Here is a 20,290-nt window from a genome sequence, read left to right on the forward strand (position 1 = left end):
AGTATAAGGTTCTAACCTCTGATCAACTCTATCTACACCTCCCATGTGCTTATTATAATATAAAATGCACACAGGTTTGCGCACTTCAGCAACCTGGCCCCAAACAGTCACGGGGGAAGTACTCTCATCATGGATGGTACTTAGCATGTATACATCCCTCTTGTCTGAAACTTTCAAAGCTAGCAGCTCCTCATTCCGCAAGGCACAGCACTGTCCCCTCTCAAGTTTTTTACAGACAAGCTCCCTTGGATAGCCTTTCCGGTTAGAACAGATTGTGCCACAAGCAACAGTGTCCACTCTAAACAATTCCTTGAACAACTGCACTCCAGTGTAGAAGTTATCTACATACAAATAGTGACCTTTGTTGAACAGTCGTCTACCAAGATCCCACACAATTTTCTCAGTAACTCCAAAAGTGGGAGGACAACCAGGGGGGTCAATTTTGGAATCCCTACCAGTGTAGACACGGAAACTATACACATATCCTGTCCTACTTTCAGACAGCATATACAATTTAATTCCATATCGTGCCCTTTTGCTAGGAATGTACTACCTAAAAACCAAACGACCTTTGAAGAGAACCAAAGACTCGTCCACACTTATCTCTTTGCCTGGAACATAGACCTCCGAAAACCGATCTACAAAATGATCAAGGACAGGTCTAATCTTAAAAAGACGGTCAGAATCTGGGTGATCTTGTGGCAAGGCTAATGCATTGTCAACAAAATGCAGCATCCTAAGAAGTAGCAAATACCGCTTACGACTCATGGTCGCAGGAAATATAGCTGTTGCCATCAAGGGACTAGTAGACCAATAAGAAGCCAGAGACGGCTTCCTTATCAATCCCATCAAAAAAGTCAAACCCAAAAACTTTTTTATCTCCTCCAAATTTGTGGGAATCCACTGGGCAGCTCTAGAGTGTGGCCTAAGTCTAGCAGCGTTGTCCCTCAAATGCTGCTCCGCATACAAATTAGTCTGCTCAACAATCTCTACCAAAAACACATCATCCATGAATAACTCAAAGAAATTGATAGGCAAAAAGTTCTCTGTATTGGCGTTACACCCCGGGAGACCAGTAAAGGCAGGCAACTCTGGCTGCTCCATGTTTGGGGCAACCCAGACATCAGGTCTTATAACGGGAAACCTTTCAGCCCCAGGTTGCTGCACTATTGGCACATCAGTGTCCTCCTCTAAAATAGGCCCTTCATCTGCACTGAGTGTGGCTTCATCATCAGAAGATTCCCCTCCAACAGATACATCACTGCCAGAATCTCTCACTTCCTCCTCGGCCTCAGATGAAGAGTCCGTCTCATAATCATGATCAGACTGTGACTCAAAAAGCACACCAACCACCTGCTGAGCGGTCATCCTGCGGCTAGCCATGATCTCTCCTACTAAAATTAACTGGACAAATTCACCACCAACAACCAGCACTGTGTAAGACAAGTAACAAAGTGTAGCTTTGTTAGTAAGAGTTATAAACTCAAAAACTATACCGCTCACTTGCCTGAAAAAGCTTGATTCACCAGCAACTACTCTGCACAGACACAGCAATCACCAATGATATCCCACTAAAAAGAAAGAATGAAAGGCAAATTAGAAATAAGACAAAACAAATATCATTGTGCACAAATCTAAGGACAATTTCACACACAATCCTGCATTTAGTACACCCCCTACAAACATGTCATTCATGCATGGCAACAATACTCTTTTGGAGTAAATTGTTTTTACTTACCTAAAACATGCAACTGTGCAAACTGCAGGTCAACCACTGCCAAAACCGCAAGGAGCCACAGCAAATAAAGCAAAAGCTTAGAACTAGAACAAAAAGGAGGAAAACATTTTTATCACAAATGCAAATACTTCATCAGTTGACAAACACCCCACCATTAAACATTTAGAAATTGGTGCCTAAGTGGATTCTGCTATAGGGGCAGATGGGCCTACTAAAAAAATAGGCCTGTCTGCCCCAAGGAGGCCAGAAAATACCTTTAGTAGTGTGTCCCCATGGGGAGCGACCCTTGCCAAAGGGGACAGCCCTCAAACAAAAAAAACAAAAAAACACACACAACACTATCCCTGGTGCCTAAGTGGCTTTAAAAATAATAGGCTGATCTGTGTCCAAGGGGTGCAGAAATGGCCTCGGTACATGTGTCCCCAAAGTGGGGGGGCGACCCTTGCCCAAGGTCCCCCCTCCTCTACTAACACACACACACACTATCCCTGGTGTCTAAGTGGCTTCTGCCCCCCTTGGGGGTAGGTGGGCCGAAACAAATAGGCCCATCTGCCGCCAGAGGGGGCAGAAATGGCCAAAAGGTCAATGGCCCCTTGGGGGGACCACCCCGTGCCCAAGGGGACGCCCCCCCACAAAAATAAACAAATAAAAAGAATCCCTGGCGTTCTAGTGGTTTCTGCCCCCCTTGGGGGCAGATCAGCCTAAAAATAATAGGCTGGTCTGTCTCCAAGGGGTGCAGAAATGGCCTCTGTACATGTGCCCCCAAAGTGGGGGGCGACCCTTGCCCAAGGCCCCCCCCATCCACTAACACACACACACTATCCCTGGTGTCTAAGTGGCTTCTGCCACCTTTGGGGGCAGGTGGGCCTAAAAGAATAGGCCCATCTGCCCCCAGGTGGGGCAGAAATGGCCAACAGGTCAATGCCCCCCTTGGGGTGGCGCCCTGTGCCCAAGGGGACGCCCCCCCAGAAACATAAACAAATCAAAAAAATCCCTGGCGTTGTAGTGGTTTCTGCCCCCCTTGGGGCAGATCAGCCTAAAAATAATAGGTTGATCTGACCCCAAGGGGGGCAGAAATGCCCCTAAGAGACATGCCCCCCAAAGGGGAGCGACCCTTGCCCAAGGGGTCACCCCCCCATCCACTACACACACAATCCCTGGTGCCTAAGTGGCTTCTGCCCCCCTTGGGGGCAGATGGACCTAAAAAAATAGGCCGATCTGCCCCCAAGGGGGGCAGAAAAGGCCAACAGTTCTATGACCCCTTGGGGTGGGCGCCCCTTTCCCAAGGGGGCACCCCCCCCACATAAAAACACTAATAAAACTACATCCCTGGTGATCCAGTGGTTTCTGCCCCCCTTGGGGGCAGATCCGCCTAAAATAGTAGGCCAATCTGCCCCCAAGGGGGGCAGAAATGGCCGTAACTAATTGCCCCCAAAAGGGGAGCGACACTTGCCCAAGGGGCCGCTCCCCGCAAGCCAGAAATACTAAGGAAATAAAGAAAAAAAAATCCCTGGTGTCTGGTGGGCATTCCTGCTGCCCGATCGCAATGCGATCGGGCAGCAGTAATGCTCAAAGAGACACCGGGGGAAAGGAAAAGCCTTTCCTTTCCCCCGGTGCCTCTTTCGGCAAAACCCCCCACCCACCGGGAAGAGAAACTCACCTCTTCCTTTCTCGACGCACAGGAAGCGAATGGCTTCCTGTGCGGCGAGAACCCCATAATGAAGTCAGCGCGCGATCGCGCGCTGGCGTCATTATGGGGTGTGGGGAGGTCGGGGTGGAAGGGGAAGGGCTCCCCTTCCATCCCTGACTTCGGGGGGTGGGGGGAAGCACACAGAGGGAGCGAGAGCGCTCCCTCTGGGCTGTGTGCCGAGGACGTAGTGGTTACGTCCTCGGCACAGAACGGGTTGAATTATTTATGGTGTTTCGAATTGTTTATGGTATAATGTCATTATTTGTGATTGAATAATACTACTACACTTTTCATCAAGTCCAAAGATTTAGTTGACCTCTATAGGTGAGAATAGGGATGGTGTCTCACCTGCATGTTTGTGGTTTCTGAACCCGAAGCGGGGGAAATTCTTCCCGACACAACATGCCAGCACTACCATTTCTGTGCCTATCTCTACATCTCTGTCTCTCTACCCTTTCTCTCTTCAACAACATCTGCTCTCATTGATATTTCCATTCCACTTACCTGTATTACTCCTGCATCTACCTCACCACTCACAACCTCATCTCTTGCTTTACTTCACATTCATTTGTTTCTCTATACCTCACCTCTTGCTACCCCTTTCAGCCTTCTCTACCTCACCATTCCCTTCCTCACCCTTCTACCTCAGTTTTGTTCTTACCTCACATTATTCACTACTTCATCTTTCTCATCCCTACCTCTTTCCATACTTAACCTCTTAATTTACCTAACCATAATTCTGGTACCTCGCCTCTCCTCCCTCTCTCTCTTTCTACCTCTGTCACCTGTTCCACTAACTTACAAATGACCTTTCTTGCTACTTTTACCTCTTTTTTCTTTACCTGTCATGACCTCATTTTATGTCTGCACCTTATCTCTATTACAGCTTACCTTTTTCATCCCGCCCCTCTCTCTCCACCTGTCTATTTTTATACATAATTTTTACCTGTCCTGCCTCAACTCTCTATCTGCTTCTCAGCTCGCTCTCCCACACAACTCTCTCTACATTGGCATCAACCACCCGATCTATCTCTACCTCATCTCTAACTTTCTCTCTGCCTCACTACTCTCTTTGCCTGACCTGCCTTTTGAAACCACTTCTCATTTTGCTCCTCTCTCAGTTGCAGTAGTCTTTCTCGAAGTTGCATCTCCCTATACTTCCCTCACTACCTCACCCCTCAACCTACCTCACTCTTCACTAGCCTGCCACTAATTCACCTATTGTTTCTACTTACTGCTCTACCATCTCATTCTTGTTGTATCTCACCTCTCTCTCTACCACACTCTAAAACTTTGCTTGGGTATCTACCGTCTTCCATAACCCACCTTGTCATCATTCTGCCTCTCTGTATATTTTTTTCTGCAGCCTCATATTTCTGTCTTTACATTTTGACTCTCATTGCCTTGTGGCTGTCCTTATCTCATCCTTATATGTAACTCCTTTCTTCCTACACTTCATCTTCCTTGCTATCTCATTCTTTTTACCCCTTTAAGTCCATCTCCTCTCTCCCATCCCCTTGCACATTTCTTAGTGAGTTAAGTTTGGGGTCAGTGTCTAGTCAGAGAAGTGTACACATATTAGATTCCACCTGATAGAAAGGTGAACATTCTCAGACCAGTGTTTTTATTTTCACTAGCAGTAAAAATGTTTGTTTTGAAGGGGCATATATTTGGGTCCAGGTGAAATTTCTTTGAAACCAGCATAATCTTGGGTAATTTCCAGCATTTCATGTTATGCTTGTTGCACACAATGCCTTAGATAATTTCATTATGCCAGATCATGTAACGGACATATTGTTGGAGTGAAAACCCTATTGCAGGATAACAGAATCAAAATTAACAGATCGGGTGACTGTTGCTCATATCATGTGTGATGTTCTGCAGTTTTTTTGTGTGAAACGAGGCCGCGCGTTCAAAATTGATGTGAAGATGGATTTCACCCTAAATATTGTTGCAAAGTGCCTGAGTGGAAATTTGCATGATAATGGGTAATTTCACATAACCTTTTTTGACATTTTGTGTAATTTCGTCAGCTGAAAATATGTGAATTTTGCCCAGGCCTTTTTATTTGTAATTATGAATATCTGTCAATTAAAGCTACGTTCTAACCACTATATAGGGATGTTTCATGTTAATATTATGCACTAGTCTACTAAACAGCCACTCAGTTACCCTACCAGGTCTATTCTACTCTGAGAGGAACAGTCCTGATAGACACTGAATTCAATGTAAAATATTGTTGTTGCAACATAAGAAAATGTAAATCCAAGCACAAAATGAAATCAATGCTAGTTGAAGATTTATTTAGGCACTATTTAGCTGACAAATGATGGGCAGTTTGAGCTTCTGAAAGGTTAATATATTGCATGGGCGCCCGCTGAAATTGTTTCGGGGGGGGGTATCATTTTAACGTAGTAGTGCTGCCAGCGTAACACTACGGTGGCGGTAGTGTTACACTGCACTGTACTGCACTCCAGGCTGTACCTAAATCTGCGTTGCAGTATTGTTTGGCTTAAAAAGAGCTTGAATTGGCTGAAAATGGGTAATAATAAATTTAAACTTCAAAGTTTCGAAATAATGCTCTGCGCAGAGACCCCAAAAATTGCCATGCCACGGGACCCTAAATATGCTCCTCGTCACTTTGCATCAATAAACGTCTTAACAGCGTCTGCACCTTTGCAATGGATACCCAACAAATGCTGAGCTTGAGTCAAGTGGCTGGCATATTACTCTTCTGAAGTGAATCATTTGTTACTGTTCAAGAGGATCTTATATCAGCCACTTACCTCTTTCATCTTGAAGGGGTGTTTTTGAGGGAAGAAATTAATTGCTGGGTAACTCTGCGATAATTAATCAGTGTTGACTACTAGCAGAGTAATGACTTGCAAACGAACATTCCCATCGTGCAGCAAAATAAAATCAAAGTGGGAGATGATGCTATTTTGGAATTCATGCCCCCTTCTAAAAGTGCTCCTTTCCAGCCGTGATGGTGAATTTACCTCCGGTATGACCCATACTAACTTTGCAGGCTGAATCACTGGTATTACTAGGTTAGCAATAATTTCACATGCGATTTAGGCATAATACCCATATAGGCAGTAACAGTACATTTATCACTCACTTGTAAATGGGCCCCTGTGTTAAAATACCATTGGAAATAAGCAATACCTGCCTGAAGAGCCTTAATAAGGGCGAAACCAGTCCTTGGTTGCTCGCGTTCTGGTTCAGGGAGGACCGTGCCTGAAAGTTTCAGCCAGACTGTTCCCATGCAGAGCAGGATCAGGAATGATTTGTACATGGCCGGGTCCAAATTTATGTGGCATGGTGGGTGAAAAATTATGGATTGGGGTGAGGCCCGAGTGAGCGCTAGTGGCTGAGATTATTTAAAGCATTCTATTCACCACCTTGTTGTTTTTGCATTTGATGTCTAAAGTGTGCTGGGTATGTCCAGATGTGGGTCCCGGGCTCACTGTGCCACTGGAACCAAGATATACCTGGCTGAGGAGCCCAAATATGAGCAAAACTGGTCCTGGGCTACTTGTGTTCTGGTTCAGGGAGGACTATGCCTGGTAGTTTGGGCTGGACTGTTCCCGTGAGTTAAAGGGTCAAGAATGATTTGCATATGTCTCAGTTCAAACTGGGGTGGCATGATGGGTGAAAATCAATGAATTTGGATGCGGCTACAAGTGATTTCCAGGGGCTGAGATTAATTCAAGCATTCGGTTCATCACCTTGTTGGTTTTGCAATTGACTTTTCAAGCAACAGCCACAATCCTTGTCAGGGTGTACTACAAACAGTGACTAAGTTAAGTTGTACTTAACACTGTAGTAGCGTGGCACAAAAGCAGTCAACCTTAACTTAGCAGCAATGTTAAAGTATTTATGTAGCACACAAATAGCAATAAAGTGAAAACACAACACAAGAAAAATCCCTCACCAATTTACAAGCATATAGTAAAATTTTATAAATGATTTGCCACCAAAATGACAAAAATCTAATTAGAAGAGCCAGAGATATGCATTTTCAAAGATTTAAAGTGGATATAGGTGGTCATTACGACCCTGGCGGTCAGAGACCGCCAGGGGTAATGTGGCGTCCGTACTGCCAACAGGCTGGCGGTACGGAGGCCCTTATTACGACCGCAGCGGTAGCGCCGCGGTCGCACCGCCGGGGCTGGCGGTTTCCCGCCGTTTTAGCCCCGGCGGTGATAATCCGCCAGGGCAGCGTTGCAAGCAGCGCTGCCCTGGGGATTATGACACCCCTACTGCCAGCCTGTTTCTGGCGGTTTGCACCGCCAGGAAGAGGCTGGCGGTAAGGGGTGTCCTGGGGCCCCTGGGGGCCCCTGCACTGCCCATGCCACTGGCATGGGCAGTGCAGGGGCCCCCTAACAGGGCCCCGGCCAGCTTTTCACTGTCTGCATAGCAGACAGTGAAAAGCGCGACGGGTGCAACTGCACCCGTCGCACGGCCGCAACACCGCCGGCTCCTATGTTGCGGCCTCATCCCAAACTTGGTTTGCGCCCGCCGGCCCAGCGGGAATGTCATAATGCGGGCCGTGTGAGTGCGGCCGCATTGGCGGCCGCACGGCGGTTACCGCCAAGGTCGTAATGACCCCCCATAGTGCCTAAAAGCACAAAACTACATCCACAATTACCTGGTCGTGCCAGACCAAGTGAAAGTCACAAGTTTAGGCCAATTGTGATGGAGCATGGGTTGGATACAGTGACCTGATAAATTTGGCTGAAAAAGTTAATTTCTAAAGTTCAGCACAAAGAGTTCTGTTCACTGTGGAGAAGGTAGTGAAGAGCAGGCAAAGGTTTGTGGGTGGTTGTTGCTGTAGCACAAAGAGCAGGCTGGGTATTGCAGATGTTCATTGCTGTAGTGCAAAGATCCTGTTGATGTCACGTTGGCGGTCACCATGGGGTGACAATGCTGTAGCACAAAATGCAGATCTCATATTGTCAGTTGTGGCTTATGGTCACTGTAGCAGGAACAGTCTGGTTTACCAGAACTTCACGTTGGAGGTTGGCATGGATGTCAAAATATTGGTGTGAACAGGTCCATTCTTCATTGTGAAGAGTCCAGATTTTCAGGATTTCTCCTTTTCTTTTAGGAAGAGCTCATTGATGGCACACTAAGGGTCCAAGACCTAGAAGGTACCTTTTGGTGACCAGGACCTCACTCTAGAAGGGCCCCCAGGGCCGAGGAAGGTCCAGTTGCAAGTCTAGCTGGTCCAATGCAGCAGGTCAGCTGACCAACTGCAGGGAGACCTCTGGAGCGTGTTGTGTCCCTGTAGCTCAGAACAGGAGTCACTTCAGCCTGGGTGGCAATGTGAAAGGTGTAGGTCCAGTCCTCCAGACAGCAGGGCAGGCCTCAAGCAGCAAGGCAGTCCTCTGGTAAGAGGGCAGTCCTCCTTCTGTAGTATCCTTAGATCAAGGAGGGTACAGAAGGTCCCCTTTGAAATGGATGAAACTTCTGGAGACTTCCCATTCAGACGTGTCTTGAATTTCCCCTCTCCTTGTCCTGGTCCAATTCTGTCTGCAGACACAATGGGCTAGTTTAAAGTCCTTTTGTGTGTGAACTATGGCAGAGTCTTTGAAGTGCAAGTGTGACAGTTGACAGCTCTGCCCCCCCCTCAGCAAGTGAGCATGGCCCATCCTACACCTAGACTCCTTTATGTGGCTGTAAGGGAGGAATACACAAATACACATAGTCATGTGACCCAGGATACAGGCTGCAGACACCAAATAATTAAGACAAGAAAATTCTAGCTTTCTAAAAGTGGCATTTCCAAAATCCAACTTACCTTGAAAGAGGGTTTTACATTACGATTCCTTAGTGCTAGACCTGATAGGCTTAGGGTGGTCTTCCCCCAATCTGTTTGCCTCACATTTGTGCTGTATCTTTTTATTGGCCTTAGGATTCTGAGCAATTTACCACTGCTGATCAGTGCTTAAGTGCATGCACTCCTGTCCTAACACTTGGTAACATTGCTGAATATGAAATTGGAATATTCAATTTACTTGTAAGTCCCTTGGAAAGAGGTATACCATATACCCAGGGCCTGTAAATTAAATGATATTAGTGGGCATACAGCAATAATTGTGCCACTCACACTGGTAGCCTTTCAAACCTGACTCAGGCCTGCCATTGAAGGGTCTGTGTGTGCTGTTCACTGGCACTTCGAGTAGGCATTTAAAACTTCTTGCCGAGCCTTAAACTCCCTTTAATTACAAATTAGTCACCCAAAGGTAGGCCCTAGGTTAGATCGAAGGGCAGGGTGCTATGTAAGTAAAAGACAGGACATATAGCTTTACATTTTACATGTCCTGGTAGTGAAAAACTCTCAAAGTTGTTTTTCAGTACTGTATTGTGGGGTCTACTCCTCTCATAGGTAAGCATTGGGAATTCCTTAGTATACTTGTAAATTATAGCTCCTGATCAGAAAGGAGCAGTCCAGTCATGTTTCATATCTGTAATGATAAATCCTTTTTAATGGTAAAGGGGGCATTTCTCTGCGCTTTCTGCTCTGTATGCTTTACAGCCTGTCTCCAATACACGTCTGGGTTAGGTGACAGCTACACTTTGTGCATTGCCTTTAGACAGCCACAGCAACAAAAAGGTTAGGTGTATCTGAGCACCCATCTGCATTCATTTGGATCTTGATGGGCCTTCCTGGGCAGGAAGGGTGGAAGGGAGTGGACACTTACACATGAATAGGGAAGTGCCTGTTACCACACAAATGGATTATTACCCCCTACTGATAGGCCACAGTCAGGGCTGGGATGAAAGGGGGACCAGTGAACTTCAAGGAGCTGCTTTGAAGGCACCTGTACTTCAAAGGCACATTTGGGTATAAGTACTGGGGATCTAACCCTACCAAATCGGTGCACTACTGGACCTGGGAAGAACTCTGCTGGAGTAAAGCCTGCTGTGCTGTGAGGATTACCACTATGCCTGGCTCACTGTTCTAATTAACTGCTTCTCTGCTTTTCTGAGCTGCCCTGCTGCCTGCTGATCTCTGTCCCGCTGAAGACAAGGAATGGGCCCATCTCACTTGACCCAAAATGACCTCTAGGGCTTGCTGGCTTGCCCCTTGTTCTTCTGGAGCCTCAGGGACATCAGGGACTGCCTGCAACTCACCTGGTGCTGATGAACTCTGCCATCTGAGAGTCCTATTCTTGCGTTAGATGCCCCCTCCAGTCCTGGGCCTCTGAAGTGGATTTTGCAGCTGCTTTCTGCAAAAATCTGATGCATCTTCACCACTGCATCAGTCAGATCAGATACATCGCCTCTTCAATGCTGACCAAGAGGGTGTTTGATGACAACGGATCCACAGCCTGCATGGCCTGATGATGACGCTTGGTACGGTTTGACAATGATGCATTGCATTCATCTCTATGGAGTTTGATGCCAACCCAGGGCCCAGTTGCGAGGCTTGATGATGACGCAGTGACCCAACTGCATAGGAAATATCATCCTAAAAATGAAATGAGTACACTGTTCCAGAAGAGACTTTCTATAAGGACGAAAAGAGTCAGTACTATGGTAGGATTGCCCTCAAGCATCAATTAAGATGCTGAGCATCATCATTGGGCTAACTCCTCACCAGACCGGCACTGCAACGTCTGACGGGCCACCACACAAGTGGTGGTGGCACTCAACCAAAGATGGTATTGCAGATCCAGTGGAGTCCACAGTACAGACTGACAAGGAAAAGGAAGGAGAGTGAAAGATGTGTTAAAATTGGCTCTGGACCCCCAGTATCTCAATTTAATAACTCAAAATGAGGATCAGGCCAAGATTAAAAAATAAACGAGGGAGTACATGTAGGGAATAATGTCCCCCTGTACTCCTGAAACAGGGGAAGGAGGAGATGTACTCTATCCTACCACTAAGGGGTCGACATGTTTCGCACCTCGACGGTCAGAAATTGATCCAACGGCGCTTCATCAGGACCGTGAATTGTGACTTCTCCTATAACAACCAAACGGTAAGTGCTAGAAAGTCACTTACTGTACGTGGACTAATTGTCACTGTCAGTCGGTTGGTAGGTCGCCCTGTGCAAGAGACAGAAACAAAAAGACATATATTGGTGTCAGAGAGAAAAGGTATAAACCATAACGAACGTGATAGACATCATAGCCCCGATAACATAGTCTGGCACATTGAACATGACATAGAAGTCTGGCACATTGAACATGACATAGAAGGCTTACCATCCCGTGTGGAGAAAAGGCATCTTAGGGACGCATAAACCTCAGACCAAAGGAGAGTTCACTTCATGTAAAAGAATGGCAGTAAAGTATATTGTCGAAGTGCATAGTAACAGTTGGTGTCTAAGAGCATGTATTAGTAATCACTCAGTTGTGTTCCACAACAAACTCCAAAGCAATCGGAATTGGTTAAATGTCACTATGTGCAGAGAAAGAAAAAAAATTCCTTTAGTATATAAGATATCAAACACCACCAAGCACATCTGATGATTATAGTATCAAATGTATGTAAAAAAAAAGGCATTGTAAGTAAACCACAGGTGTGGAAGAATGTCATTAATCTTGAATACATGAGACTAAACTATAAGTAATGAAATATATCAGCTTTGGCTAACGTCAACAATTAGCTCGGTGATTGTCAAGTAAAAATCAAGACATGCGGAAATTGGGAAATCACATGTCACGGTACTTAGGCGTTATATTCTAGTTAACCGCTAACAATTCACTCAGTGTTGGTCAAGTAAAAATAAAGAACATGCGGAAATTAGGCAATCACATGTCACGGTGCATAGGCATTATATTGTGGTTAACCGTAGGCAGAAATACGAGCTCACACCTCCCCGTAAGCGCTTGCCGATAAATAATGGCAGCGTGTATACGGGAGAAGGATTCGTGTCAGAAAAATAAATTACTGCCATCTGGCAGTCCAGACCGTCTAATGAAGTAAGGTCCAAACACGAAAGATCAAATAGATAAAAAGCCGGCTGCGGGACTTACTTGACAGCTTTCTAGGGTCCCGCCACACACCTACCCGAGGTCGCGTGCCTGGAGACAAAGGCACTGTGCACCCGGGAGGTTATAAGTAGTCTTGAGATAATTGCCCAAGACATGGAACACCAGTGTCTGCAGTAAGTAAACATAGAAGACGGGCTAACAAGGAGAGTAATAATGATGGAAAAACGGCGGCCATCTTGGAATAAGATACAGCAGTTCCACCACATATAGACGATGGTCACAGATGGAAATCCCTGTGACAGAATCAATTAATAAACGCAAAAAATGAAATCAAGGCGTAAGGTGAAGTAAAACACAGAATATAACCCTATGATAATGGTCACTAGGATATATAATGATAAAATAGACCTGTATACAGACAGTGGGAACAAAGCCCAGACAAATATCACTGGCATAGTTCTGACAGTGGAGAAAAGGACGCAGTGAAAATTGGACCTATAATAGTGCACATTGCAACAAAAAGGTGTGGAGTGTCCCCAGTCTTAATAAAGGGCTTCAAAAGTGGACTAAGGTGATAGGGTCCACCAAGGAATATCATCATTCAGACCCTCGCTGGATGTCTTAAGTTGAAAGATCCAACGTTGTTCAGTCTTGAACAGGTATTTAGGGTCATTATCATTGTACTGAGGCACCTGTAGGACTATCCATCACAGATCATTAGGACTGTGGTTGGCTTCCAGGAAGTGCGAACTCAATTTAGTGGTGATACAGGAACATCTGATATTACTCCGATGCTCGTTGATTCTCTGCTTCACGGGTCTAGTTGTCATACCAATGTATTGTAAGTTGCAAGGACACGTAATCATGTAGATACAGTGTGGTGTATTACAGTTTGTGTGTCTGGTCAAACGCCAGGTTCCAACATGTTTCAGATCAAGTTTATCTACCCGTTTGGTCAAAGGGCAGACGTTGCAGGAACCACAAGGGTAATGTCCGGAAACCGGGGGTAAATTCCATAAGGTGGACTGTTTTTGAGAGTCACCTTGTCTGCGCGGCCGTGTATGGACAACCAGGTCCCTAATGTTGGGGGATCTCTTAAAAGCAAACAAAGGTCTGGTAATCTGCGAACCACCACTCAGTAGAATGTTCCACCTTTTATTGATAAGTTTTTTAACGGTGTTTGACATGGGAGTGTAAGTAGATACACATGTCCACCGTACTTGTTCTTCCTGCATAGTTGGTGTTAAGAGAGCTTCTCTATGGTTGTTCCGAGCTCTCTTATAGGCTGGATTGATAATCCTGGTCGGATAATGTCGGTGCTGTAATTTATCTTTCAAATTGCGTGCCTGAACTTCAAATGCTCGGATAGTAGAACAGTTGCGACGTAGCCTCAAAAATTGGCCAAATGGAAGGTTATCACGTAGGGCCTTGGGATGGTGACTGTCATACAGAAGCAAACTATTCCGATCGGTGTTTTTATGGTAGGTATCAGTGACTAGTTTACCATTAACAATCTGGATCATTAAGTCCAAAAACTAAACATGTGTAGTGGAGATGTGAGCTGTGAATCTCAAAAAGGGATCCAACGTATTGATCTAGTTGGTAAACAGGTCGACAGTCTGGAGGGATCCTTGCCAGATGATAAGGATATCATCTATATACCGACGCCATCATTTAATGTTGTCAAAAAAAGGATTAGATGTTGGTGGGATGAACAGCTTTTCAAACTGATACATATACAGGCATGCCAAACTGGGAGCAAAAGTGCTGCCTATAGACGTCCCCCGAATCTGATGGTACAAAGATTCATCAAATTGAAAAAAGTTCTGTGTCATGGCCAAAGTGGCACAATGCATCACGAAATGTACTGGAGTCGGGGAAGTCCATGAGCGCTGGAGAAGAGTGGACTCAACAACCTGCAGAGTGGCTTCCTGGGGAATATTAGTGTACAGAGACTCAACATCTAAAGTAATCAATGCCTTGACTTGAATTGTAGAATTGATAACCTCAATTAAATTAAGGACATCTTTAGTATCTTTGAGATAGGTACTGGAACTCTTCACTAGAGGTTGAAGAAATGAGTCACAAAAAATCGACAGTGGTTCCAGAACCGAACCAATGCCAGACACAATAGGACGCCCAGGTGGAGGGAGAGCACTCTTATGGATTTTCGGTAGGCAGTAAAAATCCAGAGTACGAGGATGTGTGGTCTCCAAAAATTCTGCCTCCCTTGAAGTGATCCAAGCATTACCCTTAGCCTCTTCAACCATGCTTTTAATCTGAGATTGTAACAGGTTGGTAGGGTCCTGGGTCAGGGGTGCATAATAGGTGGTGTCACTCAGAAGGCGGAGGCATTCTTGACTATAGTCAGCTGAGTCCATAATGACTATAGCTCCTCCTTTATCAGCTGGTTTTATAACTATGGACAGATCATTGGACAGAGTCTTGAGTGCCTCTCGTTCAAGGGCAGGTAAATTGATAAAGGGTCGTTTAGGAATGGTCTGATCAAGGTCTGCAAGAACAGCTTTTTCAAAAGCTAGAACCTCACAGGGAAGAGAGTGGGCTGGAGGCATGAAGGTAGAGTTTTTTTTTAAACCTGTGTCGTTTATAGTGGAAGGTTCAGGTCGGTCTTTAAAGAAAAAGTGTAGACGGATTTTTCTAAAAAATTGGGACAACTCACAATTTAAGCGGAATAGGTCCTCAGGAGGCATAGGGACAAAACCTAGGCCTCTGTTCAGGGCTCTAGATTCATGTACAGACAATTGCCTGTTGGACAAATTCACCACTAGGTACTCAGGGGAGCGATCTTGTTCTGGCTCCTGGTGACCATCTGTGGTTCTTCTCGGCCCCAATTTACTCTCCTGCCTCTTCCTCTCCTTCTGCCTCTTCCTCTGCCCGGGCCGCGGCCTAAAAAAGGACCGTATGGTGGCATAGGGCGAGGTTGAAAAAATGGATAAGGAGGTTGCCAGAAGAGTGGTTGATTATGAGGATATTGAGGAAAGTTATAGAAAGGTTGGGGCATGCTCTCATCAGTGCTCCATCCGTCGGAGGAGGAGCTACTGCTGTAATTCCGCGACTTCTTGTTAGATACTACAGACTCATCTGACGACCGAGATTGTTTGTCATCCTCAAAATCTTCCTTAATATACGGGTAGACCTTTTCCCGTTCAAACTTGCCAATATCTTTTTGTAATTTAGAGATTTTTTGTTGTGTAAGGAACTCTTTAGTTTCATTGAGTTCCGCATTAATTTCCAAAAGGCGGCTCTTAAATGCCGCTAAAGTGACTGTAGGAAAGTACCATCTTGCCTGGCATGTTACCCCCATATTTCACTGTATATATGTTGTTTTAGTGTATGTGTCACTGAGACCCTGCCAGCCAGGGCCCCAGTGCTCATAAGTGTGCCCTGTATGTGTTACCTGTGTTATGACTAACTGTCTCACTGAGGCTCTGCTATCCAGAACCTCAGTGGTTATGCTCTCTCATTTTCTTTCCAAATTGTCACTAACAGGCTAGTGACCAATTTCACCAATTTACATTGGCATACTGGAACACCCTTATAATTCCCTAGTATATGGTACTGAGGTACCCAGGGTATTGGGGTTCCAGGAGATCCCTATGGGCTGCAGCAATTCTTTTGCCACCCATAGGGAGATCTGACAATTCTTACACAGGCCTGCCAGTGCAGCCTGAGTGAAATAACGTCCACGTTATTTCACAGCCATTTACCACTGCACTTAAGTAACTTATAAGTCACCTATATGTCTAACCTTTACCTGGTAAAGGTTGGGTGCTAAGTTACTTAGTGTGTGGGCACCCTGGCACTAGCCAAGGTGCTCCCACATTGTCCAGGGCAAATTCCCCGGACTTTGTGAGTGCGGGGACACCATTACACGCGTGCAACATACATATGTCACGACATATGTATAGCGTCACAATGGTAACTCCGAACATGGCCATGTAACATGTCTAAGATCATGGAATTGTCACCCCAATGCCATTCTGGCATTGGGGAGACAATTCCATGATCACCCGAGTCTCTAGCTCAGACCCGGGTACTGCCAAACTACCTTTCCCGGGGTTTCACTGCAGCTGCTGCTGCTGCCAGCCCCTCAGACAGGTTTCTGCCCTCCTGGGGTCCAGCCAGGCTTGGCCCAAGAAGGCAGAACAAAGGACTTCCTCAGAGAGAGGGTGTTACACCCTCTCCTTTTGGAAAAAGGTGTCAGGGCTGGGGAGGAGTAGCCTCCCCCAGCCCCTGGAAATGCTTTGATGGGCACAGAAGGTGCCCATCTCTGCATAAGCCAGTCTGCACCGGTTCAGGGATCCCTCAGCCCTGCTCTGGCGCGAAACTGGACAAAGGAAATGGGAGTGACCACTCCCCTGACCTGCACCTCCCCTGGGAGGTGCCCAGAGCTCCTCCAGTGTGCTCTAGACCTCTGCCATCTTGGAAACAGAGGTGCTGCTGGCACACTGGACTGCTCTGAGTGGCCAGTGCCAGCAGGTGACGTCAGAGACTCCTTCTGATAGGCTCCTTCAGGTGTTGCTAGCCTATCCTCTCTCCTAGGTAGCCAAACCTCCTTTTCTGGCTATTTAGGGTCTCTGCTTTGGGGAATTCTTTAGATAACGAATGCAAGAGCTCATCAGAGTTCCTCTGCATCTCTCTCTTCACCTTCTGCAAGGAATCGACTGTTGACCGCGCTGGAAGCCTGCAAAACTGCAACAAAGTAGCAAAGACGACTACTGCGACCTTGTAACGCTGATCCTGCCGCCTTCTCAACTGTTTTCCTGGTGGTGCATGCTGTGGGGGTAGTCTGCCTCCTCTCTGCACTAGAAGCTCAGAAGAAATCTCCTGTGGGTCGACGGAATCTTCCCCCTGCAACCGCAGGCACCAAAGAACTGCATCACCGGTCCTCTGGGTCTCCTCTCAGCACAACGAGCGAGGTCCCTTGAACTCAGCAACTCTGTCCAAGTAACTCCCACAGTCCAGTGACTCTTCAGTCCAAGTTTGGTAGAGGTAAGTCCTTGCCTCCCCACGCTAGACTGCATTTCTGGGAACCACGTGTTTTGCAACTACTCCGGCTCCTGTGCACTCTTCCAGGATTTCCTTTGTGCACAGCCAAGCCTGGGTCCCCGGCACTCTAACCTGCAGTGCAGGACCTCCTGAGTTGTCCTCCGGCATCGTGGGACCCTCCTTTGTGAGTTCGGGTGAGCTCCGGTTCACTCCACTTTGTAGTGCCTGTTCCGGCACTTCTGCGGGTTCTGCTTGCTTCTGAGTGGGCTCTTTGTCTTGCTGGGTGCCCCCTCTGTCTCCTCACGTAATTGGTGACATCCTGGTCCCTCCTGGGCCACAGCAGCATCCAAAAACCCTAACCGTGACCCTTGCAGCTAGCAAGGCTTGTTTGCAGTCTTTCTGCACAGAATCACCTCTGCACGACTCTTCACGACGTGGGACATCCATCCTCCAAAGGGCAAATTTCTAGCCCTTGTCGTTCTTGCAGAATCCAAAGCTTCTACCATCCAGTTGCAGCTTCTTTGCACCCACAGCTGGCATTTCCTGGGCATCTGCCCACTCCCGACTTGATCGTGACTCCTGGACTTAGTCCCCTTGTTCCACAGGTACTCTCGTCAGGAAATCCATCGTTGTTGCATTGCTGGTGTTGGTCTTCCTTGCAGAATTCCCCTATCACGACTTCTGTGCTCTTTGGGGAACTTAGGTGCACTTTGCACCCACTTTTTAGGGTCTTGGGGTGGGCAATTTTTCTAACCCTCACTGTTTTCTTACAGTCCCAGCGACCCTCTACAAGGTCACATATGTTTGGGGTCCATTCGTGGTTCGCATTCCACTTCTAGAGTATATGGTTTGTGTTGCCCCTATCCCTATGTGCCCCCATTGCATTCTATTGTGACTATACATTGTTTGCACTGTTTTCTATTGCTATTACTGCAGATTTTGGTATTGTGTACATATATCTTGTGTATATTTCCTATCCTCATACTGAGGGTACTCACTGAGATACTTTGGCATATTGTCATAAAAATAAAGTACCTTTATTTTTAGTATATCTGTGTATTGTGTTTTCTTATGATATTGTGCATATGACACTAGTGGTACTGTAGGAGCTTCACTCGTCTCCTAGTTCAGCCTAAGCTGCTCTGCTAAGCTACCTTTTCTATCAGCATAAGCTGCTAGACACCCCTCTACACTAATAAGGGATACCTGGGCCTGGTGCAAGGTGTAAGTACCCCTTGGTACCCACTACAAGCCAGTCCAGCCTCCTACATTGGTTGTGCAGCGGTGGGATAAGTACTTGCAACTACTTACCACTTTGTCATATTGTACTTTTCATAAGAGAAAAATATACAAAACAAGTTCAGCGTATGTACACCTAACCAAAAAGTTTTTTATTTTCTCCTCTCACTTCTTTACTAAGGCGGTCATTCTGACCCTGGCGGTCAAAGACCGCCAGGGCGGAGGACCGCGGGAGCACCGCCGACAGGCCGGCGGTGCTCCAATGGGGATTCTGACCGCGGCGGTAAAGCCGCGGTCGGACCGGCAACACTGGCGGGCTCCCGCCAGTGTACCGCCGCCCCATTGAATCCTCCAAGGCGGCGCAGCTTGCTGCGCCGCCGAGGGGATTCCGACCCCCCCTCCCGCCATCCAGATCCCGGCGGTCCGACCGCCGGGATCCGGATGGCGGTAGGGGGGGTCGCGGGGCCCCTGGGGGCCCCTGCAGTGCCCATGCCACTGGCATGGGCATTGCAGGGGCCCCCGTAAGAGGGCCCCTAAATGTATTTCACTGTCTGCTGCGCAGACAGTGAAATACGCGACGGGTGCAACTGCACCCGTCGCACAGCTTCCACTCCGCCGGCTCGATTCCGAGCCGGCTTCATCGTGGAAGCCTCTTTCCCGCTGGGCTGGCGGGCGGCCTGAAGGCGACCGCCCGCCAGCCCAGCGGGAAAGTCAGAATTACCGCCGCGGTCTTTCGACCGCGGAACGGTAACCTGACGGCGGGACTTTGGCGGGCGGCCTCCGCCGCCCGCCAAGGTCAGAATGAGGGCCTAAGTGCTGAAAAGTACCTCTAAAACTTTCAAAAAGTTCTTAAAAAGTTTAAAAAGTTTTTTTTCTGTTCTTTAAAAAGTTCTGAAACTTTTTCTTTCTTTTTCTGTCCCTTAAAACTCTTGTCTATCATGCCTGGTACAGGCCAAACTCTTGATCTGGCCAGCATAGCTTATGACAACCTTAGCTGGAAGGAAGCAAGGAGTCTCTGCATAGATAGATGTTTAGGGGTAGGGAAGAATCCCTCAAGACAACTATTAGTTAATATGCTCATTGAACAAGATAAGACCTTAGTTGGCACTTCTGGTGAGAAATTAGCTGATGGTTCCCACTCTGATTCTGGGGCACCACCAGTGAAAGATTTGGAAGGGAACCTTCCCAACCTGACCCTTAGCAGGCCACCTAGCATAGCTGGTACTAATGTGACTTCACATCACAGTAGGAGTGTTACTTCTGAAGGCCAGAATGTTAGAGTGCCATCTGTTAGGGAAGGGTCTCCCTCTGTTCATTCTCACCATTCTTCTGTGTCAAGGCATGCCCAACGCACCCACCCTGATGACAGAGTGTTAGAAAGGGAGCTCAATAGATTGAGAGTGGAAGAATCCAGGCTGAAGCTGAAGAAGCAACAGCTGGATTTAGATAGGCAAGCCTTTGATTTAGAAAAAGAAAGACAGAGGTTGGAGTTAGGACCCCATGGTGGCAGCAGCAGTATTCCAAATAGTCATCCTGCAAAAGAGCATGATTCTAGGAATCTGCACAAGATAGTTCCCCCTTACAAGGAGGGGGATGACATTAACAAGTGGTTTGCTGCACTTGAGAGGGCCTGTGTTGTACAGGAGGTCCCTCAAAGGCAGT

This window comes from Pleurodeles waltl, chromosome 1_2, assembly GCF_031143425.1.
Source record: "Pleurodeles waltl isolate 20211129_DDA chromosome 1_2, aPleWal1.hap1.20221129, whole genome shotgun sequence".
Lineage (NCBI taxonomy): Eukaryota > Metazoa > Chordata > Amphibia > Caudata > Salamandridae > Pleurodeles > Pleurodeles waltl.